Raw genomic sequence first — 27295 nt, 5'->3', positions numbered from 1 at the left:
GAAGGAGGATGGTTCCTGTGTGGTGGAAACAACATGTACCCATCACTGCCCCTCAGCTGGTCAGGTACATGTGCACCTGTGTTTGTTTCTGACTAGGGCTGGACAATATAGAAAAAAAGCTTATTCATCGATATCGATAATTATTGAAAATATTAAAAAACATATTTTATGTGCAGCTCTGCCTGGACATTTTATGATATTGCTAAATAATTTAATTTTAATAAAGAACACACAGAATTCCAATTAAATCTTTATTTGACCAACTTTTTTAACCGTAACAGAATTATTTTTAAGAAAAATAACTTAAGAGACCTGACTTATGTTATTAAATAAAGACTTTATTATTAAATAAAGACCAAAATAAATATACCAAATAAATAAATAAATAAAATAGCCTATTAAGGTGGGAATAGTACACTAGTTACTTAGGTTTCATAATTGAGAGGCTGACGCAGGCCGAGGTTGTGGCGTGTAAGGACACAGACTGCAGCTCATTTTGCACTGATTCCCGGCACTTGTTGCACAATTTAGAAAGCGCTGTTAAAGAAAAACTTGCGTCCCGGAACTTTATATCGTGGACTTCATACTTCGCGGAGTGGCAAGTAATTGTTTGAAGCCAGGTTTTTTTTTTAACTGCAGACAAAAGCAGCATGTCCGCGGTGTCACGCAGGGCTGCACAGCTCGCGCAGCAGCGCGTGCGGAGTGAGCGGCTGAGTGGCTTACGTGATGAAACAAGTTTGTTGCGTTACCAGACTTTGTTTTTACCGGTTCCTTGCAAGTTTTACAAATCACTGGTTTATTTCTGCCAGACTGGCGAACTAGTAAAACCCCGTTTTGGGACCGTTTCCTCCGCCGCTCCTTGCTGCGATATATTCACATGCTCTGTGTTGTGGTTTGAGAGGGCGGCGCTTTGTGACGGCGTGACGCGTGCCTGGGTCCGCGATTACGATTGGTCGAGAGGAAATAGTGAACTAATATGATAGGCTGAAAGGAAGGAAGGAAAACTGTTTCTATCGAACTTTTATCGACCCTATTTTTTCCTATCGCGCCACACGTCTATCGATTGATATATATTGTTATTGAATTATCGTCCAGCCCTATTTCTGACCACACTATCATCATCTCAGCTCAGGCTGTTAAGCACCATCACTCCGCTAATAGGAGGAGAAGAGGACTCAGCTCCAGCTCTGGTTTCCAACCACATGATCCCATATGGGGTTTCAACGTCCCCTCTGAACATAGGCACTGGAGCACAGCGAATAAAAAAGGACCTTCACTTTTCCCGTGGTTTGGAGTTGGTAAATCTATGCTGATGAGACACTGGACTACAGAACATAAACCCTGGTGAACATGACGATGGACATCAATAAAGGACAAAACAAACAATTAAGTGAAATGGATCTTGGTGGCACCTCTTGCTGAAAATAATTGCACCCATTATTGTTATTATTATTATTATTATTAGTGTTTTTACTGCTTGTGTAATCCCATGCCTAAAATCTATGATCGCTAAAACTATGGGAAATATAATGTTTCAATATCAAATGCTTTCACAAATCCCTCTTGAAGAAATACAACCCGTATTTTAAGTTTTCCCGTGTTAAATGCTTAACAAAATGACAGTCTCATTAAAAATGCAAAATGCAAGAAATGAGTGCTTGAAGTAGGTGAAGTTAAGCTCAAATTGTAAATAAAATGATTAAAAGTAGGGCTATGTTAAAGAAATGTGAATGTAATAATTTTCTTTTTATTTAGGAATGTTCTACTATTTTAACTTCACACAGGAAGAAACAGATGTTTCTCCTAAACAAGGAATCTCTTGCTGTATATGTTAATCCTACACCTCTTTGTATGCCAAACCCATGTTGTAAAACCCCTCTTGTCCTTTCTTTTGTTTCTTAACCCCCATGTTGTGAACTTCTGACTCCTCCTGCCCCTTCTTTGGTGTCTGATAATAAAGGCAAAGAGACAGATGGAGCCAGCGCAGATGGAGCCGAGACTGATGAAAAAGGCCTCACGTTTCTGGCCCTCTGCCCTCTTTCTTTATGAAGAGTCTAAACTTGTGTTTGTGCTGGTTTTCTTTCCAGGATAAAAAGGTTATTAAGCTAAACTCTATCACTGGACAGAGCTCACAGTGGTAAGTTAAAAATTACCTTATCTGCTGCTGCTGTTTTTTAAAAGTACGTTTTTAGATCGTTTGAGGCAACAACATTATACTTTTAAGCTTTCCTATATGGCCCGTTTACAGAGTTGGTGTGTAATTAAAAAGAAAAAGTCCAACGTTGAGCGGACCAGAGTGACCCGCAGACCTCCGAGCCAAACTGCAGCCAGGGCTAATGTTAGACGGTCTGTAGTACCCTTCCCTCGGCCTAGTCGTGTGTGAGGTACCGCTGGTTCTGATGCCGTTTTTTGTTGTTGTTTTTAAGTCGCCAAAACGTTCATTTGTTTTTCAGTTCAGTTCATCTTACTGACTTGTGTTTCTCTGCTAGCCCATCTGTGCCAACTGGTAGGCATTTTAAGATTAACAGCCTATTTTCTACTTTTAAAACATTGAGAATGGTATTACACAAGTGATAAGGTTGAAATTGTGACTAATTCTCTATAAATCATTAAAATGAAAACACAATTTTAACATATTAGTAACAGTATGACAGCCGGGTTAAGGCGCTTTGTTGCACCACAGCATTAATCATTAAGAAAGGAAAAGTCATTTCTGTCTGCCCACCTTTACAGTGATTAATCTATAATTATGTGCAGTTAGTTCAGTTCATTCTTTTAGTGAAATGGTAAAAAATAATCAATACATCTTACAATGAGAATCTTTACATTATAGAAAACACTATAGTTAATACCAGAGAAGGGAAACCATTTGTTACATTTACTATACTTGACTAGTTTTACAGGACATTTTACATTATACTTTTTCTTTCTTGAGAACTATATTAATCTGCATGTTAACCAGGTAAAGATTTATGATGTGAAAAGGTGAGAACTGAAAAACCAATTATGGTAACATTTGGCATTTTTTATTTACAGGAAGAAACACCAAACAAAATATGTGAGGATAAACACCTCTGTGCCAATCCTCCAAATCTTTTTTCTATGAAGGGGACCACTAAAACTGGAATTATTTAGTTCCACTTTCAATAAAAATTTATAATACAAAACAAGTGGGTTAAAATAAGTCAGTATAAAAGCAAGAAGAAAAGTAAAAATAAAAGTTTATGTTAAAATATCTATTTTTGATGAATAATTGATCAATTGTTGAAGAAATAGCTTCTTTCTATTATTTTGTGATGTGAAAAGAGACAGATGCAGCCGGATGAATTCTGAAGTGTATAGGGATATATTTTCTGCTCAGATTCAACCAAATGCAGTCAATCAGAATCAGACATACTTTAATAATCCCAGAAGGAAATTGCTGTTTCAGTACCATCACCATTAAAGGGTTTCCCACAGCGCTATCTAGTCACGCTACCGCCTCGCCAACTCGATATGCTTGCATGTGTATTTGACGTTAACACGCGTTTTTTGTTGTTGCTTTCGCGCGTGCATATAGTGAATGGCAGGAAAAAAAACACATAGATACGCACCCCCCCCCACTCCGCGCGCAAAAGTTGTCGTCGACCACCCCCACCCCCGCGAGTCGGTCCGCGCAAAACTTGTCGTCTCCCCACCCCCGCTCCGCGACCTCGCCCGCGCAAAACTTGTCTCCCCTCCCCCGCTCCGCGAGTCAGTCCGCGCAAAACTTGTCGTCTACCCCCCGCCCCAACCCACCGCCTCGCCTAAGCAAATTCAAGCGGGAAACACTGCATTACATATACATCACAAACATTGCAGGGGGGAGACGGTTCACTGAGGCCATGCAGCCAAGGACAATACTGTCCACAAGGCGCTGCCTTTATCTGTAGAAGGAAGATTACAACAACATGGGGGGAAAAGGGAGGGAGAAACAAAAGGCAGGTGTTTGACAATTTATGCTCTCACCAATAAAGAGTCAAACAACCGATAAAAAAACCCTCATAGCACAAAAAGCACAAATAACACAAGACACATATATGCAGAAGGTAAACATTTGAGACCTGTCGCGTGTACGTAAGTTCATCAGTTTTATGAGTATCAGTAATGTGTGTGTGTTTGGGTGAAAGTGTTTATATCTCCGTGAACACTCTCCAGCGGCCATTGTCCTTTATGTTATCAGCCGGCCAACAGTTCAGCAAAAGCATCCACAGGTGTCCGCGGGGATGGGGGGTAGCCGGGAGCTTTTCTGAGCATTCTCCGCCATAACAATCCAGGAGTAGAGATAGGGAGGGCATAATCCAAATATGTTATTTGTTATGTGGGCAAGCTGCACTGCCTTTCCTGTCAGCTTTAAGTTATTTTGCTGGCTCCAAATGGTAAATCCAATTATCCGAATTGTTGGGCTTTTCCGCGCTTTACTTCAACATTTTATCCCATCACCCCCTTGAGTTCAACCACCAAAGCCAGTCTGCTTTCCAGCACAGCCATCTTGCGGCTCTGCTCCTTCACCTTCAAGGTTTGTCCGTTCACAGCCATAGTGAACGCGTGATATGCAGCCGACAGCATGATCAAGGCCAAATGGCTACCGACCTCCGCTGTATTTGCTGATACTTCAAAAATCTACAAAACCAATAAGTAGAGATCCAAGTATCCTTAATCCATATGTAAAAGTTTCAAACGTCCAGTAATGAAAAAGTCGAAAGACACACCGTTTTCCATCCAGGAATTTAGGGTGTATCTCACAAAATGAGTCAAATCAGGACTGGACGGGTCCCCCTTTCATTGCCTACCCGTCGAAAAAAATGTATCAATAGTATTGAGAGACAGAACAGAAAGTTGTTCAAAGCAAAGTTGATTGGATGGCGCTTCACAGTACAGATGGACAATGATCCAAAACATACAGCAAAAGCAACCAAAGAGTTTTTTAAAGTAATAAAATGGAATATTCTGCAATGGCTGAGTCAATCACCAGACCTCCACCCAATCGATAATTAATTTCATTTGCTCAAGACAAAACCTAAAGCAGAAAGACCCACAAACAAGCACCAACTGAAGTTTTCAGTCGGCTTTCTGCAGCTGTCATTTAAATCCCATATTAAACAGGTTTCCATGGTTTCCTTTTTAACCTCCGGATTATTGCCAGTGACACTGAAAAACTAGTCCATGCATTTGTTACTTCAAGGCTGGAGTATTGTAATTATTTATTATCAGGAAGTCCACAAAATGCAGTTCAAAGTCTTCAGCTGATCCAAAATGCTACAGCAAGAGTTCTGATGAAAATCAACAAGAGGGATCACATTTCTCCTATTTTAGCTTCCCTTCATTGGCTCACTCTTAAATCAAGAATAGAATTTAAAATTCTCCTCCTCATGTATAAAGCCCTTAATAATCATTTATTTCTAACAGAGCACTTCGCTCTCAGACTGCAGGTCTGCTGGTGGCTCCTAGAGTCTCTAAAAGTAGAATGGGAGGCAGATCTTTTAGCTATCAGGCTCCTCTCCTGTGGAACCAACTCCCAGTTTTGGTCTGTTAGGCAGACACCCTGTCTACTTTTAAGACTAATTGTAAAACATTCCTTTTTGACAAAGTTTATAGTTAGAGTGGCTCATGTTACCCTGAGCTACCTCTATAGTTATGCTGCTATAGGCTTAGGCTACTGGAGGACATCAGGGTCTATTTTTCTCACTCAGCTGAGTTTTCCTACTGTTTCCCAATTCGCTTTGTTTGTAGTTATTTCAACTTTTAACTTTTTGTTTTGTCATTTTTTTCTTCATAGGAGGTGCACCTGGTCCAGCGTTCTGTTAACTGCGACATCATCTCAGGGAGACAGATCATTAGTTATTGTGAGCAGAGAACCTTATTGTTTTTCGTCTGTTTTTCCATTATTAGGTGCCCGCCTATGCATTGAAAATGCATGGCGGCGGCCTTATACTATGCACCTAATAAGGGTTTCTTTATTTTTATTAGGCGCCCGCCTATGCATTGAAAATGCATGGCGGAGGCCTTATGCTATGCACCTAATAAGGGTTTCTTTAATATTATTAGGCGCCCGCCTATGCATTGAAAATGCATGGCGGAGGCCTTAAGTTATGCACCTAATAAGGGTTTCTTTATTAGGCGCCTACCATAGCATTTGCAATGAGGAGGCAGTGCTGTGCGAAGCATAGCACTGCCTCCAATGCAAATGCATGGAGGCACCTATTACTATGCACCTCTAAACGGACTCTTTATTATTAATATTCCAGTTTCTTCGTGCGTTAATGCGGCCCGAACCGTAGCGTGCACCCCCACAATATAGGTATCAAAACGTGTGGCTCGGTCTGGAATGGTGTGCTACTACTTTTATTGGGGTTTCGAGTTACCATGGCAACAAAATTAGCGAAAAACCAATCCCCAAAAAACCCATAATAATCAATGGAGTCCGGTCGAAAGAAAGCCTCAAAAATGCCTCAAAATGACCATTTTCAAAGCTGTACTGTGTCGTCATGCTTTCACCTATGAACACCGTTTAACTTCCAGTTTGTAGATATATCTGTGACCTACTCAGAAGTGAAAACGGCATGTGGATATCTTTTATCGTCTCTTCACAGTTACTCCTCAAAGCTCATGTCCAAAAATCAGCGAAATCATCGTTTACAATGAAAGTCAATGACGGAATTCTCCAACCGCTAGAGTGGCCCACTCTAGCTTTTTTAAAGATTTCAAAACTCCAAACAACTTGACCTTACTCGCTCAATTTTCACTCTACATAGACAAATTATACATCAAAACGTAGGTATTTTTGTCAGGATTCGGGAAATGTAACCCTCATTGCTGTGGCATTTATAGATTTTTCGCAAATCACCTCAGACCGACACAAACCCGAAACCTCCCCCATTCATTTCCTATGGAGCGCTTTTGAAAAATGACGTCTAAAAATCCAAAACATCACATGTTTTCGCATCGTCGCTACTCCTAAACCGTTTTATGTACAGACATGAGACTTTCACACATGAATGTCCCAACCCTTCTGGCACTCATAAAAAAGGAATTTTGTGGATAACAGTTACGGTTTTTCCGCAGGAACAATTTGTTCGGGAGTAGCGAATGTGCAAAATCCTAAAAACGCTTTGGAGCTGCATTTTACCACAACAACAACTTTTTTACATCGTCGCTGTGTCTACACCGATTTTTGTACAAACATAAAAATGAGCTTCATGGTCCTCAAAAGCCTGCTGATACTCATGGTGAAAGAATTATTTTGATATCTCTTATACTTTTTGAGTTACAGCGATTTGTTCGGAAGCGTTTTAAGAGGATTTCTGAAAATCCATAAAAATCGCCTTTATATCATAATTTTTTACGCCTTTATTAAACTTTTTCCAGCAAAAAACGATAGCTTTTCTTCTTCCCCTATCCGTTACGAACTAAACGCAGAAAAAATTACGTCTCTACCATTTATAGATCAGGAGATATGAAGCGTTGTTCGGGGCAAAGTTCTCCATTATAATCCAATGGGACTTATTGTGAGCAAAGTCTCTGCACTTCGGTAGACTGGCCGCTGCAGCTGTGTCAGTGAGTCTCCATGACGACGGAACTCTGAGGGCCAGAGGGGGACGCTCCATTGAGATACAATGGCAACTTTCATCGCTCACTGCAGTGGCTGTGATTAATGTAGAAATCTGAAATTCTCACAGTCACTTCCTCTTAACATTTTAAAATTTTCATGTGACTTTCAGCCATGTGTCAGTTTTCTGTGCCATTTTGGATTTTACGTGCTTTCCTATTGGGCCTTTGCTTCCAACAGGACCTGGCATGATGCCCAGACACGACCCAATTGGCCAATACAGCACCACCCACATGTGGGAAATGGCACTACACACCATTTTGGTCAAATGTTGAGTTCTGGGCCCAGATGTGGTGAGGCTGAGTTGCTAAAGGAGGCCAATGTGACCCATGAACTTTGGTCACGTTTGGTGACATTAAGTATTGGCACCCCTATTTGAGGCACTTCCCAGTACAGGATTTGGACCAAACTGACAGAGTACAATCACCCGGTGGTACTGAACACAACCTTGTTAGCGGCTAACTGTTAGCATGTTGCTAACCGAAAGTAGCTCAAGGAAGGTCTCACCAACTTTTGCTTCACAGAGTCTGTTCTTCCTTTAGAGAGAAAGCTCCACAAGAAATTTGGGCTACGTCGCATAAAGCATCTCCAAGCTATGAGGTGTCAAACATCCAATGCTTTTCAATGGGGGACCAAACCCCTTATGGTCCCAATAATGTATGCCCATATATGGCGCTACTGTATAGCTCAGATGGAAAGTGCAGGCTTTGCATGCAAGAGGTCGTGGGATTGATTACCGGAGTGGGAGACTAAGAGTTTTGTATTATAATCCCGACAGTGTGTATATTAAAACATGTGTGCTGATCCCATGAAGTATTTTTTGTACCACCCGCCATTTTCAGTTACCATGGCAACGTTACAAACGACGTTTTTTCTCCCTATTTGAGGCTCATCCCAGTACAGGATTTGGACCAAACTAACAGAGTACACTCACCCAGTGATACCAAACACAACCATGTTAGCGGCTAACGGTTAGCATGTTGCTAAGCGGAAGTAGCTCTAGGAAGCCTGTACAAACTTCTGCTTGACAGATTTGGTGAATTTTAGGATTTTCTCCCTTTTTAGGCACTTCTCAGTACAGGATTTCAACCAAACTAACAGAGTAACATCACCCGGTGATGCTGAACACAACCATGCTAGCGGCTAACCGTTAGCATGTTGCTAACCATAAGTAGCTTTAGGAAGGTCCTATGAACATCTGCTTAGCCAGGGTTCTTCTGCCTTTACAGACAGAGAGGGCTGCAGCTCTCAGTGAGTCTCCATGACAACGCTGCTAGCAAGAGGCTCCTAGGAGGTCCATTGACTTAACATGGCACCTTTCGACGGCCGCTGCGAGGGCTGTGAAGACCGTAAGAACCTGAAATTCGCAGTGTTACTTCCTGTTAGTATTTTTGACGGTACGGTACGCACCAAGAGGCAGGCGCCTTGCTAAATTTCTTCAGAAATTTTCTAGTATTCTTTACTTCTTCTTCCGTCACGATTAATGCGGCCCAAACCGTAGCGTGCACCGCCACAATATAGGCATCAAAACGTGAGGCTCGATCTCGAGATGTGTGCTACTACTTTTATTGGGATTTCGAGTTACCATGGCAACAAAATTAGCGAAAAACAAACCCCCAAAAAACCCATAATAATCAATGGAGTCGGGTAGAAAGAAAGCCTCAAAAAAGCCTCAAAATTACCATTTTCAACACTGTACTGTGTCGCCATGCTTTCACCTATGAACACCGTTTGACTTCCAGTTTGTAGATATATCTGTGAACTACTCAGAAGTGAAAATACTCAGACCGACACAATACTCAGACCGACACAAACCCGAAACCTCTCCCATTCATTTCCTATGGAGCGGTTTTGAAAAATGACGTCTGAAAATCCAAAACATCACATGTTTTCGCATCGTCGCTACTCCTAAACCGTTTTAACGTACAGACATGAGACTTTCACACATGAATGTCCCAACCCTTCTGGCACTCACAAAAAAGGAATTTTGTGGATAACTGTTACGGTTTTTCCGCAGGAACAATTTGTTCGGGAGTAGCGAATGTGCAAAATCCTAAAAACGCTTTGGAGCTGCATTTTCCCACATCATCCACTTTTTTACATTTTCGCTGTGCCTACACCGATTTTTGTACAAACATAAAAATGAGCTTCATGGTCCTCAAAAGCCTGCTGATACTCATGGTGAAAGAATTATTTTGATATTCCTTATACTTTTTGAGTTAAAGCGATTTGTTCGGGACCCTTTTTAGAGGATTTCTGATATTCCATAAAAATCTAATTTAGATCATAATTTTTTACGCCTTTATTAAACTTTTTCCAGCAAAAAACGATAGCTTTTCTTCTTCCCCTATCCGTTAGGAAATAAACGCAGAAAAAATTACGTCTCTACCATTTATAGATCAGGAGATATGAAGCTTTGTTCGGGGCAAAGTTCTCCATTATAATCCAATGGGACATATTGTGAGCAAAGTCTCTGCACTTCGGTAGACTCGCCCGCTGCAGCTGTGTCAGTGAGTTTCCATGACAACGGAACTCTGAGGGCCAGAGAGAGAAGCTCCATTGAGATACAATGGCAACTTTCATCGCTCACTGCAGCGGCTGTGATTAATGTAGAAATCTGAAATTCGCACAGTCACTTCCTCTTAACATTTTACAATTTTCATGTGACTTTCAGCCATGTGTCAGTTTTCTGTCCCATTTGGGATTTCACATGCTTTCCTATTGGGCCTTTGCTTCCAACAGGACCTGGCATGATAACCAGACACAACCCAATTGGCCAATACAGCACCACCCACCTGTGGGAAATGGCGCTACTGACAATTTTGGTCAAATGTTGAGTTCTATGCCCAGATGTGGTGAGGCTGAGTTTCTAAAGGAGGCCAATCTGTCCCATGAACTTTGGTCACGTTTGGTGACATTAAGTATTGGCACCCCTTTTTGAGGCACTTCCCAGTACAGGATTTGGACCAAACTGACAGAGTACAATCACCTGGTGATACTGAACACAACCTTGTTAGCGGCTAACAGTTAGCATGTTGCTAACCGGAAGTAGCTCTAGGAAGGTCTCACCAACTTCTGCTTCACAGTTTGTACTTCCTTTAGTAGTTTGTAATGCCTTTAACATTGGTGAGGCTTAGTTGCTAAAGGAGGCCGATCTGACACATGGCCTTTGGTGAGCTTTGGTGACATTAAGTATTGGCACCCTTTTTGAGGAACTTCCCAGTACAGGATTTGGACCAAACTAACAGAGTACAATCACCCGGTGATACTGGATACCATAGACATAATATAAGAGTAGACGCGTCATTGGGCGGGTTCTGCCTATGCTGCGATGCGTCAGAGCGTCCGCCATCTTAAATGTGGCAAATCTGCAGTTACTCAGTCACTTAAACAGTATCAGAGGGACTTTAATCTCTGAATATACTTTGTATTCATAGTATTTTTTTGTAATAGAAGTTTATTTTCGTATCCCTTTAGCTTCATTCTCCTGAATTTATTCTCCTAAAGAATAAAAATATTTAAAATAATCTAACCTGGTCCTATTACTCCAGGAGTGAAATAATTCTACAAACTGTGATTATTCTGGAAATGTTCCCCCTTAATTCTCATAATATGATGTTTTTATCATAACATTATCACTTTTGTGTTTGTTTGATTATTTTTACTTTATTGACCTAGGACTTTTTTTCCTCATATTATTAATTTTACCTCTTTAATACTCACCCAAAAAGTCTGTTCCTAAAGGTTCACATGTGACACGGTTTTATGAAATAATGAAGACCACAATGTTTAGATTTAACAAATTGATCCTTATATTCATAATACACACACACACATATATATATATATATATATATATATATATATATATATATATATATATATATATATATATATATATGTGTGTGTGTGTGTGTGTGTGTGTGTGTGTGTGTATTTATTGCAGCACAAGAATGAGGCATCTTCTCTGATCCACGTTCACAATAACAGAACTCAACTTTTTTCTGCCACATACAATATGGCGGTGACGTTGACGTGCGAACCTGCGCCCTATGACGCGTCTACGTATATATGATGTCTATGCTGGATACAACCATGTTAGCGGCCAATGCTTAGCATGTTGCTAACCGGAAGTAGCTCTAGGAAGGTCTCACCAACTTCTGCTTCACAGTTTGTACTTCCTTTAGTAGTTTGTAATGCCTTTAACATTGGTGAGGCTTAGTTGCTAAAGGAGGCCGATCTGACACATGGCCTTTGGTGAGCTTTGGTGACATTAAGTATTGGCACCCTTTTTGAGGAACTTCCCAGTACATGATTTGGACCAAACTAACAGAGTACAATCACCCGGTGATACTGGACACAACCATGTTAGCGGCTAACGCTTAGCATGTTGCTAACCGGAAGTAGCTCTAGGAAGGTCTCACCAACTTCTGCTTCACAGAGTTTGTACTTCCTTTAGTAGTTTGTAATGCCTTTAACATTTTTATTCACATATTTCATTTTTTCATGCTACACTGAAGTATTTAATCATGTTTTAATAACACCAATTTTCCATGCTGCTTGGATGCAGACCTTCTCCTGTCGGCTGGTTTTGACGAAGACAAATCCTTTTCACACTCAGAAGATTTGATTTAAAATCCCCAAGTGATAAAAGCCTACGACCAAGGAACTTGGAAGCTTTGCCTTTGACGGTTACGTGCACCACCAGGCGGGCGCCTTCTTCAACTTCTTCAGAAGTTGAACGATTCTAGTTTATTATTAGGGTTCCAAGCCCGCAGAGCAGTAAGAACGGTCTATGCAAGGCAAAGCCGTTCGTCTGCTCTGTGAGCAGAGAACCCTATTGTTCTTCGCCTGTTTTTCCATTATTAGGGTTCCAAGCCCGCAGTGCATAGAACCCTGTTGTTTTTCGTTTGTTTCTAAATTATTACGGTTCCAAGCCCGCAGTGCAGGCGAATGGCTATGCCGTTCGTCTGCTCTGTGAGCAGCGAACACTATTGTTTTTCATGTTTTTTCATTAGGGTTCCAAGCCCGCGGTGCAGAAAGAACGGGCTTTGCAACGCATAGCTGTTCGTCTGCACTGCAGTGCAGAGAACCCTATTGTTTTTCGTGTGTTTTAAATTATTTATTATTATTATTATCATCATCATCATCATCAGGGCATAGCCGTTCGCCTGCGCTGCTCAGGATGTGACGTCACATTACAGGATGTGACGTCAGATCCCGTGATGTTTCTGCGCTGCTATTGCTATTGCTGCGCTGCTATTGCTATTGCTGCGCTGCTATTGCTATTGCTGCGCTGCTATTGCTGATTATTCTAAAACCCTAACAGATTTTAACATGTCCTTCATAACCCATACTCCAAATAAGATTTTGCACACGTGTCCCGCGTTTGATGATCATCCATCACTAGGGGGCGCTGTGATGTCAAGAAATCTACTACGCAAGAATGGCTGATCGGATTTTTACAAAACCTTCTTCATCCCCTTCCAGTCATAGCTCTGAACTTAAGTATTAAATATGGTAATTATTGAAACAAGTGAGCGGGGCCTATTTCCAAAAGTGTAAAAACCACCTTAAAAACTTCAAAAAAATTACCAAAACTCAATTTTGTGGTTTAACGATCTTGGATTTTCAGGATGTATTCCTTGATTAGGGTTCTCTCACTGCATGTCCTGATGTTCATGAAAATCCCACACACTGAATTTTTAAAAGTTTGTGAAATGCAGAAATCAATGTATTTTCCACAAATATTGTTCAATCCCAATAAAAATGGCCACTATTAGTAAAGCACAGAATTTTACGATCTGTTCACAGCTCTCACCATCCACAGCTGTGAACAGGGTGGCCATTTTGTTTATATTTGGGCACATCACAGGATGTGACATCAGATCCCGTGATGTTTCTAAGCGGAGCAGAAACCTGAAGAGGGAGGATTGGCCTGGAAGTAGCAACACGGAAACCCTTGGTCGGTTGATCTACTAAGCTCCTGCAGAAGGGTTAGTTTTGTGTTGATTTTGGCGGTTGGCAAAACTAGAGTGTGACTGGATTGGGATGACAAGTAAGGTAGATGGGGGTGGTGAGGATGATGATATGGCTTTTGATGAATGGACTCCGGTAGGCAGAGGTAGAGGTAGAGGTAAGGAAAAAAGTTTGAAAGATGATAGAGAGATTGCTATCCAAATTAGTAGAAGTTTAGAAGATTGTAGTTCAGATGAAGAAAACAGAGTGGTGAGGAGGAAAGTGACAAATGAGGAATTTAAGGTAATACTTAAGTTTAGAAAGGAAGATGAGAACATAAATCTAATTCCGATAGCAGTTTCTAGAGAAATAAAAAAAGAAAATGGGGGAGGTGGAGTTAGTTAAAATCTTGCGAGATGGAAACATGTTGATAAAATGTAAATCTGACGAACAAAAGAATAAAAGCATGCAGATTGATAATATTTGTAAAAAGGTTGTGAGTGAAAGGAAAGTTGTAGGAGAAAATAGAGTATCACGTGGTGTAATTAGTCCGTGGGCCAGAATCTGTAGGACGCTTCCTTAAGAAGTTTCGTATGAACTGTCAGGGGGCAACTTTCTTCCATCGGGAAAAGTTGCTACACATAGCAGTGAACTCAAAACACCAATGTTCCCACGTTTTCTCTTGCACATTAATAAGTTATAACCGATAAAAAATCTAAACTGTGGCGCTCCGGTCGAAGAGGTCACGTGATTCGATTTTTGCTGCTCAGCCAATCAGATCGCTGTATTGTCAGCTGTGCGCGTTCACCAGTTCATCATGGCTGCGCTCGTAAGATGTTTGTATGCATTTGTTTCCAGACGAAGAAAGCCCAATAATAGCATTTTCTGGTGCCAGCTGGCTGAGATCTTGATGGCAAGAAAAAAGAAATAGCCCAGACCATCCATCCATCCATCCATCCATCTTCTAACACGCTTATCCCCGCTGGGTTTGCGAGGTGCTGGTGCCGATCTCCAGCTGTCAATGGGCGAGACGCGTTGTATAAACTCGTTGTGCCAAACGAGTTATCCCCTTCAGAATTTGTAGAATTTTGTATTGTATTTTTGAAATCAATAAAAGTTTTAACCTTCAGCTTTGTGAAGTTAAAATATTATTAAATCTGATAATTTTGGCTGTACCTTTATTCAGTGTTCATTTGATCACACGTGAAATCCGCTCTATATGATCCATTCATGCGGGTCAAAAAGAAAAGAAAAATTTTTGGTTTAAGCAGACAGACATGCGACAATCTAATAACATAAAGCTAATATTTTCGTGACACATGTGAAAATGACCACAGAGCCGTTTACTTTCTCATAGCGTGTTATATTGAGTGATCAATCGAGTTTTAACCGACATAGCAATCCTTTATGATCGCACTAAAAAGTGTTACATTTTCAGTTTTTTCACACTAACTGAACGATAATGTAACGACACCATTGCTATATTTCGTCAAGAAAAGTAAAAGATCTTCATTTCCACGCCTAATAGGTTGGAAATGAGGCGGAGTTGACTGGGTTCATTCTTCCAGATGAATGCGCTCCCGACGCAGGGAATACAAATTCTGGCGGGGATAAGTCGTTTGGCACATCGACACCTGTTGCCTGTGCTATTCTAGCGCAGCAGGTCTTGGTGATATCACAGTAAATTGGGCAAAAGTCTGGACTATTTCTCCCCTGCGATGGACTGGCTACCTGTCCAGTTTATACAACGCCTCTCTCGCCCATTGACAGCTGGAGATAGACACCGGCACCTCGCGAACGCAGGGATAAGCGTGTTAGAAAATGAATGGATGGATGGATGGATGGATGGATGGATGGTCTGGGCTTTTTCTTTTTTCTTGCCATCAAGATCACTGCCAGCTGGCGCCAGAAAATGCTATTATTGGGCTTTCTTCGTCTGGAAAAAGATGCATACAAACATCTTACGGGCGCAGCCATGATGACGTGGTAAACTCGCTCGGCTGACAATACAGCGATCTGATTGGCTGAGCAGCAAAAATCGAATCACGTGACCTCTTCGACCGGAGCGCCACAGTTTAGATTTTTTATCAGCTATAACTTCTTAATGTGCAAGTGAAAATGTGGGAACATTGGTGTTTTGAGATCACTGCTATGTGTAGCAACTTATCCCGGTGGAAGAAAGTTGCCCCCTGACAGTTCATACGAAAAGTCACCCTACAGATTCTGGCCCACGGCCTAAATCACTGGTATTCCATCAAACTTAAAAGAAATATACATGGTGGTGAAGTGTGTAGGTTAAAAAGATTGTTAAAATCTGTGGATTGGGAAAAATAGTCTCTCGATACTTCTGGAGTTTCAAGGTGGCGTTCTTCCTGATAAGGTAAAGATTGGCTTTATAAGTTTTCCTGTTTGACATTATAAACATTGCAAAGGAGGAGAGATATAATGCCTAAGGCTTGGTCACATTGCAGCAATGTGTAAAGGGAAGCAAAGATGTGCAAAATGTGGTGGAGATCATGGATATGAGGAATGTGGAGCGGACGTTCAGCTGAAGTGTTGTAACTGTGGTGGTCAGCATAATATAGCATATGGAGGTTGTGAAGTAAGGAAAAGGGCAGCAGAAATACAACAGTTGAAAACAGTTAAAAATATTACTTATGCAGAGGCAGCAAAAAGTGTTCTAGAAAAAAGAACAGTTCAGAAAAGTCAACAAGTGACTTCTAGTCCAAGTCCTGGGCCCAATCAAAGAACAATGGCAGGAACGGAAATCACAATGGATAAATTAATCTTATTCATGGCATATGTTTTCAATTGTACTGATCAAGTGAAGCACAAAACTGAAAAGATCAAAATTATAGTGAAAGGTACAGAAATATTTTTAGCTGTGAAAGATTTATCTTGGGAGTTGATAAATAAAAGGCTTGAAACAAATGAAAAACAAGGTGGAGGAAGACTTTAATGTTTATTTTACAATGGAATGTAAGAAGTTGATTAGCAAATTGAGAAGAATTTAAAGGATATTTAAGTTATTAGGAAAATAAACCAGATGTTATTTGTGTTCAAGAAACACGGCTTAAACCAGAGTTGGATTTTGTTATAGCAGAATATGATAGTATTAGAAGAGATAGGGAACAAGCAAGTGGAGGAGGATGTGTAATATTTATTAAAAAAAAGGAATACAGTATAGATTTCTAGGAAAAGGAACAACACTAGAATGGTTAGCTGTGGAAATTTGAATTAATAAAGAAAGTATTAAAATATAAAATTTTTATAATCCGTGTAAAAAACTGTATTTGGATGAAATGAAGGAAATGTTAAAAAATATAGGAAGAAAGATAATTTGTTGTGGAGATTTTAATGCTTTTAGTACTTTGTGGGGTAATGGGACTGATGGCAAAGGTAGAAGTAGTGGAAGAAATAATGGATAGAAAACAATTGGTTTGGCTTAATAATGGAGAAGGGACAAGGATTAATATTAGAAATGGATGTGAATCTGCGTTAGATTTAACTTTAGTCTCAGAAAATCTTTCTGGAATTAGTAATTGGAAAATATTAAGAGAATCAACTATAGGAAGTGACCATTATCCTATACTTATTGAAAGTGGTTTAGAAGTGGTAAAAAGTGATAATGAAGGCATAGAAAGATGGATCTTTGAAAATGTTGATTGGGAAAAATACAAAATACTAAGTGATAAAGAAATGCAAAAGGTTAACTTAAATTTGGATATCGATAGGGTAAATTTTTCTATTTGGGAAGCCATTTTAGGTGCTGCACATGAAACAATCCAAAGGAAAAGAGGAAAATATAAGAAAATAGTGCCATGGTGGACAAAGAAATGTGATGTTGCAATTAAATCTTGAAATAAAGCTTTTAGGTTGTTAAAGAGAAATCAGAATTTTAAGAACTTTATTGAATATAAACGGTTACAAGCTCTTGTTTAAAGAACTGTGAAAACTGCAAAAAAGGTTAATTAGGGAAATTTTTGTAATTCGGTATGTAGGGAAACAAAAATTTCCAAAGTTTGGGGAATGATAAAGAGAATGAATGGAATTAGACGTGATTATGGATATCCAGTTCTGAAAGATGGAAATGTTATTGCTGTGACTGAGGAGGAGAAGGCAAACATGCTGGTTCAAAAATTTGTTAAAGTTCATAGTTGTAATAATTTAAGTACAGACGAGAAACGTAGAAGAGTGTACAATTAATGAAAATGTTAATTTATTAGAAGAAAATGTAAGATATAATGATTTATTAAATGGTCCTTTTTCTTTATTTGAATTAAAAAATGCTTTAAGGAAATCAAAATATGCATGTCCAGGAAAAGATAATATTACTTATATTATGGTTAGTAAGCTTACTAGTAAATATAAAAAGGTTTTGTTGGAATTTTGTAATAACAAATGGGAAGTGGGCTTTTTACTTAAGGTATGGAAAGAAGCAATCGTAATTCCAATTTTAAAGCCAGGTAAAGAGAGGTCAAATCCAGCTAGTTATAGGCCTATTTTTTTAACTTCACATATATGTAAAATAATGGAGAGAATGATAAATTAAAGATTGAACTATTTCATTAAAAAGAGGGGATACTTATCAACATTTCAAAGTGGTTTAGGAAAAGGTAGAGGTACTTTGGATCCTATTCTATGTTTAGAACATGAAATTAGAAAAGGGCAAGTTAATAAGGAGAGTGTGGTGGCTGTTTTCTTTGATATAGAGAAAGCCTATGACATGATGTGGAAAGATTTTTTTAATTAAATTGAAAAAAATGGGTATTAGTGGATCAATGTTTTATTGGATAAAACATTTTTTACAAGATAGATCAATACAAGTAAAAATAGGACAACATTTGTCAAAGATTTTTGTTGAAAATGGTACACCACAGGGAAGTATAGTGAGTCCTTTGTTTTTTTCTATTGTGATTAATGATATGTTTGACAATTTGAAGAGTGGAATGGGGTTTTCTTTATTTGCTGATGATGGAGCAATTTGGAAGAGGGGTAAAAATTTTAATTTCATTGTTAAAAAGATTTAAGAAGCAATTAACAATATAGAAAATTGGTCTTTTAAATGGGGATTTAAAATTTCTATAGACAAAACAAAGACTTCATTTTTCATGAGGAAGAAAGTATCTGAAAATTTTAAATTGTTAATCATGAATTAGAGGGGGTAAAGGAATTTAAGTTTTTGGGTTTATTGTTGGTTGAAAAACTTAAGTGGAAAATTCATATTCAAAAAGTAGTGGATAAGTGTAAGAGTTTTAAATGTAATGAGGTGTTTGGTGGGGAGTGAGTGGGGTGCTGAGAGGAAAGCATTAAAAGCAATATATACTGGTTTAATAAGGTCGGTATTTGATTATGGAAGTATAGCTTTTGAAACGATACTCAAAAAATTTGATAATATTCAGTATCAAGCCTTGAGATTATGTACAGGAGCTATCAGAACAACTCCAACGTCGGCTTTATTAGTAGAAATGGGAGAGTTACCACTTTATCTTAGAAGATTACAGTTAAAGACTTATTATTGGTGTCATTTAAAGGGACATAAGGGAAATCATCTATGTCAAGAAATTTTAAAAACTAGTTGGGAAAAGGGAAAAAAGAATTTAAAATCTTTTGGTTGGGATATAGAAAATATTATAAAAGAATTTGATTTAGATTATATAAATATTAGTCAAACAGTTCCTCTTACACCAGTTCATCCGTCTTTATTTCCTAATAGTGTTGTTGATTTAACTTTGTTGGAGAAAAGGAAAAAAGGAAACTATTTAGATTCTAATTCAGTGCAATCATATTTAGACAATAACTATTATGGATATATACACGGTCTTACAGATGCTTCAAAAAACCCAAATAGCAATAATGGGATGTCATTCATTGTCCCAGAATGTAATATTAAGAAATGTAAAATAATTTACAATTATTCATTTTGGTTTAATTATTTCTAAATTCCAACGTGACATTATTCAACTAGACTGAGTAATAATTATTTAATTTGTGGGCAAAAGATGGACTAAACTCGGGACTAAATCAGGTGCTTAAAGTAGAGCAAACAAGGACTAAAACTTACTAAAACAACACCAGGTATAGAGCCCACCAACAATTCTCAGGACATGCAGCGCTGGGATGAAGTGTCCTTGATGGAGGGAAGAGGCGCCCAGATGATCCCTTATGCTGTCCTCACCACTCTCCTCATGTTCTTCCAGTCTGAGGCGCTTCAGCCTCCACACCACACAGAGAGACAGCTGGTCACAATGCTCTCTATGGTGCTTCTGTAGGTCGTGAGGATGGGCCAGGACAGATGGGCTCTCCTCATCCTCCGCAGAAAGTACAAGCGCTTCTGTGCCCTCCTCCCCAGTGACGTGGTGTTCACAGACCAGGTGAGGTTGTGCGTCATGTGCACCCCGAGGAATTTGGTGCTGCTGACTACCTCCACAGCTGAGTGGTTGATGAGAAGTGGAGTGTGGTGAGGCCGGTTCCTCCTGAAGTCCATGATGATCTCCTTCGTTTTCTCCACGCTAAGGATCAGTCCTGGTCGTTGTCGTCTCTAATCAGGCCCACCACCGTCATGTCGTCTGCAAACTTCACGATGTGATTGGTGGTAAACCTGGGGACGCAGTCGTATGTCATCAGGGTGAACAGCAGGGGGCTCAGGACACAGCCCTGAGGGGAGCCCGTGCTGAGGGTGAAGACATCAGAGGTGTTTTCTCCGACCCGGACCAAATGAGGTCAGGAGGTGAGGATGTCTAGCAGGCAGTTGCGAAGGGGTGTACTGAAGCCCAGATGTTTCAGTTTTTCCGCCAGATGCTGTGGGATGAGGGTGTTGAACGCTGAACTGAAGTCCAGGAGCATGCTCAAAGGGGTGGGGCGTGGGTGGGCTTGGAACACGTTAATAACTGCTTTCAGTTCTAGTTATCATTTAACATAGAAAGGATTCCTATATCAATGTGTTCTTCTGTGCTTTTGTGTCTCTGCTCTGTCTTCTCTAACCCCCAGTCTGTCGAGGGAGATGACCGTTCACACTGAGCCTGGTTCTGGTTCTGCTGGAGGTTCTCCATCCCTGTTAAATGGGAGTTTTTCCTCTCCACTGTCGCTTAATGCATGCTCAGTATGAGGGATTGCTGCAAAGCCAAAGAAAATGCAGACGACTGTCCACTGTGGCTGCCGTTTGTCAAGACTTGATGCAATCTACTGGGTTTCCTTAGATAAGAAACTTTTTGACCGGTCTGTATGGTTTGATTAAATTTGACTTTGTAAAGTGCCTTGAGATGACATGTATCATGAATGGCGTACCGCGAGCGAGCTATTTTTAGAAACGTAACGTCACAATGACGTCACATCACGTGGTACGCAGTAGGGCAAGCTTGCATAGTCTGCCGCTGTGTCGCTGTAAAAGAGACGTGCGTTACCCTTGGTTTTACTCGGTAAACGACTGCTTTTTCCAAATCTAAAACCATGGTTTTTAAACATTGTTGCTATGGAACGTGCAACAGCGACTCGAGGTACGCTGATCGGCCGCATATGAAGGATGTTTTCTTCAAGACTGCCAAGGAGAAATGTGTGCGCTGGGTACACCGGTGCGGTCAGCCTACACAACAGTTCAACCCGGAAAAAGTTACCAAATTCACGTACATATGTAGCAAGCATTTTGTTGGAGGAAATGGCACAACCGAAGAACATCTTGACCCAATTCCAGCGACATCAAGTAGTGAACAGGTAAGAGTATTTTGGTGGCCGACATGTTAATAATGAAGCGCCTGCTACCATGATAGCATATAGGCTATCATGGTAGCAGGCGCTAACTTGATACCCTGCTACCAGGATAGCTTACTCAAAAACATTTCAAATAAGACAAACATTAAACATATGCCGATCCCTGGACGGTGATTACAAACAAAAAAAAAAAAACGGCAGACGACGCCATGACCGCCGCGCAGGAAAAAAAAAAACAAAGCTTACCGTTCAATCAACTCGGCCCGTTTTCCGTTTTTTTTAAGCCCTTGACACTCAAGCCATCGTTTGAGCTGAAGGTTGGTGTGTTCTTCGACAGTGCGACCAGTAATCCGTGCGCCTGGAACATCGTCTTGGGAAAGTTTAACGGCTGCAAAGTCGGTCATATCGCTGGTTCTGTTGTGCGTGTAATAGCTGGTTGCTACGGGCGTTCTCTACCTGTATGCCCTAACTAAGCGGCAAAAGGGGCGTTGCTCTTGAGTCGGTGACGTCACGTGCGTGGTACGCCATTGGCACTATATATACCATTTATAGAATTGAATACTTGCAATTTGGCTTGACACTGTTCTTCCTCAAATTATTTCACAGGAACAGAATGGATTTATTAAAGGTCGACAGTTGTTCTTTAACATTCGTACACTGTGAAACTGAAGTTTTTTCTGCTCATTGCACCACATCTCCTGAGCAGTGTTCCCTCTAAGCTGCACGCATGCACAATCGCACACGGCATCTGGATTCAGCGCGCACAGCAAATCTATGCAGCGCAGTAAATAAAATCCAAGCTGAACTGTAATAATAAACTTATTTTGTACCATTTTTTAACTCTGATGAGACGGTGTTCTGCGGCACAGCTCTGTGAGCGCACTACTGATTGATGGGTGGGGCAGACGCCTTTATAGTTCGGCAGGTTGCGGTGTGCGTCTTCATTCTGGGCTCCCTTTCAGACAAATTACCGATCTACTCTGAGTAGAAAACTGCTGCTCTGAGTAGTTCTACCTCACTCTGTCATACTCAGTATTCCCAGATTCAGAACAGGTGATATCAATCACTCGGATAACTAAACACAGCATCAGATCAACCCTGAGTTGACCGCGAGCACGAGCATGGAACGCGATTCACCATGAAAACGGAAGGAATAAGAAGTCTGGAAGTGCTCATTTCCCACGAGTGGAATTAGAAATCTTTAAAGAAGGCATATGGAGAATATTAAACCATAAGAAACAATGCTGCCACTGTGGAAAAAGTGAGTGAGAATAGCTGAAAAAGTCAATGCATGAGTGACATGAGAGTTACTTGACAGAATTAAAGCTGTTTTCTCACACTTTACTCATTCAACACAAAGCACGAAGTATACTATATACAACATGCAATTAATGATGGGATGGTGGGAGTTATTGAAATAATACTGTTCATCTTTTTGCCAGCATTGTTCACCCAACCTTCTAAAACTGAGTTGACACTGTCTTATAAGTGTTTACTTTGTGCCAACCTCACTTCATATTAATCATATAGGCCAGTGGTTTTCAATAGGTGAGGCGCACCTCCCCTGGGGGGCACCAAAGAGTCACAGGGGAGGCGCGAGAAGACAGAAGAAGACAGCGCTGCCGCTCAACTCTGTGAAACTATGTAGCGATATTCGTGTCTTCTGTTTGAGCGCGCAGGAACTAATCTAAGCGCGCAGTGAGAAAACTCTTAATGATCAAAACTGGTCTGGTGCGCGCCTGACCAGTTGAAAAACTCTTTTCAACCCATTCTCTTCACACTCAGTTCCATCTCTGCTCGCGCACTACTTTGCTAGTGCGCACCTTCTCATTACACGCTCAAGAACACAGCTGTGCGCTTGCTCGGCTCGGCTGTTTCTGCGCTCACAACTTCAAAAACTGTCCACTTCACCAGCCAATCACAGACAGGTTTCTTTCCATCCAATCAGAGTATGGCTTGCAAATACTGCATTCAAATGGATTAAATCAAAATGCTGCAGCCTTAGGCAGAAATTACTAAACATTACCGTGGGATTGAAGAAAAACTAATAAAAAGTTTAATATTTTAGGCTAAAATATTAGCGTTACTAAGGGAGGTGTGAAAAATGTTTTTGTCTCTTTTCTTTCCAGCTTCTGGGAGGTGATGCAAAAGTTTATTCTGATCATAATCATCAATATTGTCATTATTTAAAGAGCACTTTTAAGAGCATAAAGTGGCAAACGTCAGAAATACATCAGATAACAGATAAGAGCTCATAAAATGCTTGGTTGTTAAAATAGCAATAGGTTTAAATTTTGTATAATTAGCCTAAAAAGTAAATCTGATTATGGAATGTGTTGACGTCTGTTAAATTCAATTTTTTATTTTATATTTCAGTTTACATCTCCTGTTGACGTGAGTTCAGTTTGACATTGGCGTCTGTTTAGTTCAGTTTGTTTGCTGTTGAAAACAATTGTTTATGAATTTGCCCTAATGACAGTTCAATTTTAAAAGTAGGCCCTCTGTTTGTGATGTTTCAGTAAAAGTAGCCTGTAAAATGAAAATATTTGGATGGATATTTTATGAACAGGCCTTTTTTATGGATGTACTTTGTTAAAAGAAAAAAAAAACAACATGTGTTGGGCTATCAGTTGTTTTTGAAACAGCATTCCAGGAACACAAAAGAAAGATGCATTTACTGCAGGGACCTGTGTGCGGTGGGTTTGTGGTTGGTGGGGGGGGGGGGGGTATCTTTACCTATTCCAGGGGAAGGCTCACATTCAATGAATTTGAAAACCCCTGATATAGGCTATATGTATATTTGCAGCTGAAGTAAAGATGGTGCTACTTAAGTGAGAAAATCTGCCATAGCCCTAACGGTGTTGGAGGGGAAAACTATATTAATAGAAAATTAGAGCTGGAAATGCCAAAATTTGATACAAAATAAATTATTGCTTTCATTCTGTGTAGTTCTGTTATTAATCTTGTGGGTCTCTGACTATGGAACACCTTTAAACTGTAACTGAGTGCAACAGTAGCATTCCTGAGTGGGACATACAGCTGCCTCTGAAAGATTTTATGTGTCTGCTAGGTTATTAAAAAGCTGCCGTTGGCTTGAAAAAGAAGAGCAGCACAAAGAAATTGTTCAGAAGTGAGAGTGTTCCCTCGTGGTGTTACAAAAGCGATGTCTGAGCTGAGAATATTGAAATAAATTAGCTGATGACCCCAAAGCATTTTACAGTGGTCAGTCATTCACCCATTCATTCACACATTCACACCCTGATGGTGGTGAGCTACATTGTAGCCACAGCTGCCCTGGAGCAGACTGACAAAAGGCGAGGCTGCAAAATTCCACAGGCTTGTGCTAAATCTCACTGCAGAAAACGTAAATAATTTAATGGCTATAAAACTGGAACTCTGAAAGATCTACACATCTCTCAGTTCTTCCTTAGCAGGACCCCTACTCTGAAATAAAAAATATGCTATACAACTATTTAAAAAAATCTAAGACTTTTGTGTTTTTCATGTAATCAGGCTAAATCAGTTTTATCCAAACTAATAATCTAAAAGAAATTATTGCTGTAACTTGATTCTTTTAGTAAGCCATGTAGCTTATTATAACCCCAGGTTTTGGACAGTCTTATGTAGCTTCTGTGCTCACAGAGGTCAAGTGAACACTCAGGGAGTTTGTGTGTTTGCTCAGACACATGAAAAATTAGGTGGAACATTCCTCCTAAAGGGAAGTTTTTTCTCTTGATGAGAAAAGGCATTTGATTGAGTCAAATGAGACTACCTCTTTGCCGTTCTCTATAGATTTGGTTTTGGGGAAAGGTTTGTGTCCAGGATTAATCAAGGAGGCGGAGGACATTGAGTCTGAGTGGACCATGTTTTGTGCCTCTATTGTCAAGGCGGCTAGTCGGAGCTGTGGCCGCAAGGTTGTTGGTGCATCTTGCGGTGGCAACCCTCGAACATGCTGGTGGACACCAGCGGTGAGGGAAGCTGTCAAGCTGAAGAAGTCCTATCGGGCTTTATTAGCCTGTGGGACTCCGGAAGCAGCTGATGTGTACCAGCAGTCGAAGTGGCAGGCGGCTCGGCTGGTCGCCGAGGCAAAAACTCGGGCGTGGGAAGAGCTCGGAGAGGCCATGGAGAAAGACTTCCGTACGGCTTCAAAGCGATTCTGGTCCACTATCCGGCGTCTCAGGAGGGGGAAGCAGTGCAGTACCAACACTGATTATAGTGGGGGTGGTGTGCTGCTGACCTTGACTTGGGACGTTGTGCGTCGGTGGGCGGAATACTTTGAAGACCTCCTTAAACCCCAATTCCTCATCCCCAATACATCTCTTTTGGCTTGCTTCACTCTATCCGCTTTGGAGGCCAAGAAATTGGGGTAAGCGAAGAAGGAGACGGCAAGGCTGCTGACTCGGCTAAAAACTAACCCAAACAGACCAACACTCCCGAGCCTCATTCTGGCCTATCTCAATGACTTCCGCCCCATCGCTCTGACCCCCGTCATCATCAAGTGCTTCGAGAGAATTCTCCTAAAGTACATCAAAGACACATCCCTGCTGGCCTGGACAGCCTGCAGTTTGCCAACAGAGAGAGTTGCTCCACAGAGGACACTGTCTCATTAGCACTGCACTCAGCTCTGACTCATCTGCAGCATCCCGACACGTTTGTTAGGATGATCTTTATGGATTTCAGCTCAGCCTTCAACACAACTGACATACTGGCTCTGAAGCTCCACAACCTGGGATTATCCACACCTCTCTCCTCCTGGATCAGTGACTTCCTCACCAACAGACCCCAGGTGGTGAGAATAAGGAAACACACATCTACTCCACTGATCCTCAACACAGGAACGCCGCAGGGTTGTGTCCTCAGCCCTGATCTCTTCACCCCTTTCACCCAGGACTGTTCTGCTATCCACCCCACAAACATATTGGTGAAGTTTGCAGATGACACCACTGCAGTGGATCTGTTCTACAACAATGATGAGTCCCACTACAGGGATGAGGTCAGTAACCTCACAGTGGTGCTCCAGGAACAACCTGATCTTGAACACCAGCAAGACCAAGGAGGTAATAATAGACTACAGGAGGTCCAGGAGGACTGAACACACTCCTCTCTACATACAGGAGGAGGTGGTAGAGCGTGTGGACAGCATTAAATTTCCGGGGATTCACATCTCCTCCAACCTCTCCTGGACTGTGAAAACTCCCACCTGGTGAAGAAGGCCCAACAACGGCTCTTGTTCCTCAGGAAACTGAAATGGACTGGACTATCCACTAAACTGCTAAAGAACTTCTATAGAGCTGCCATAGAGAGTGTGTCATGTATCAACATAACTGTATGGTATGGGAGATGCACAGATCAGGAGAAGAAGGACCTAGCACGGGCGGTGAGAACAGAGCAGGGGATTGTGGGATGCCGTCTGGAGGATCTAGACTCTATGCAGAATGAGTCCAGAGAAGGGCCAGACGCATCTCCACTTATCCCTCCCACCCAGGCAATGCGCTGTTTGCCCCTCTCCCATCAGGTAAATGCTTCAGAAGCCTCAAACCCTCAAAGCCAAAACAAATAAGCTTAGAAACAGCTTTTTCCCCAAGAGCTGTGAGGGCAATCATCCCCTGATGGGAGACCACAGTCCAACGCTTCAAAACCCCCCGCTGCGACTTGCCCGTCATACGTTACAATTCACCTTAATGTTATTGCCTACAGTATCATCTGAGAATTTCTTAATGTACATTTCTGTAAATGAAGCCTCAAATCATAATTGCACAATAAGCACCTTATTACCTCATTATCTTTTATCTGTAACTCATGAAGGTCAAGTAATTTGAAAAAACTTTTGAATCATTCTGTTGGGATTAATGTTTATACTTCATTAATCGATTCATCTTGTTATGATGTAGTAATGTAAGCTTCTGATATAATCATATTACTCACATGATAGCTTAATCATGTCCCTGTGAAGAAACAGAAGACACTCTGTTTCTTCTCTTCCTGAAACAAGAAGACTCAGCT

The 27295-nt window shown here is 40.8% G+C and overlaps 1 protein-coding gene across 1 annotated transcript in view; it reads right to left on the bottom strand.

Moving 5' to 3' along the window:
* Positions 1-27295, bottom strand: part of rrp36 (ribosomal RNA processing 36) — a 78751-nt gene that overhangs the window by 32968 nt on the left and 18488 nt on the right. The window lies entirely within an intron of this gene.

Source organism: Fundulus heteroclitus, unplaced genomic scaffold (genome assembly GCF_011125445.2).
Source record: "Fundulus heteroclitus isolate FHET01 unplaced genomic scaffold, MU-UCD_Fhet_4.1 scaffold_77, whole genome shotgun sequence".
Taxonomy (NCBI): Eukaryota; Metazoa; Chordata; class Actinopteri; order Cyprinodontiformes; family Fundulidae; genus Fundulus; species Fundulus heteroclitus.
The sequence above is the reverse complement of the archived record's forward strand: the minus strand, read 5'-3'. Positions and strand labels throughout refer to the sequence as shown.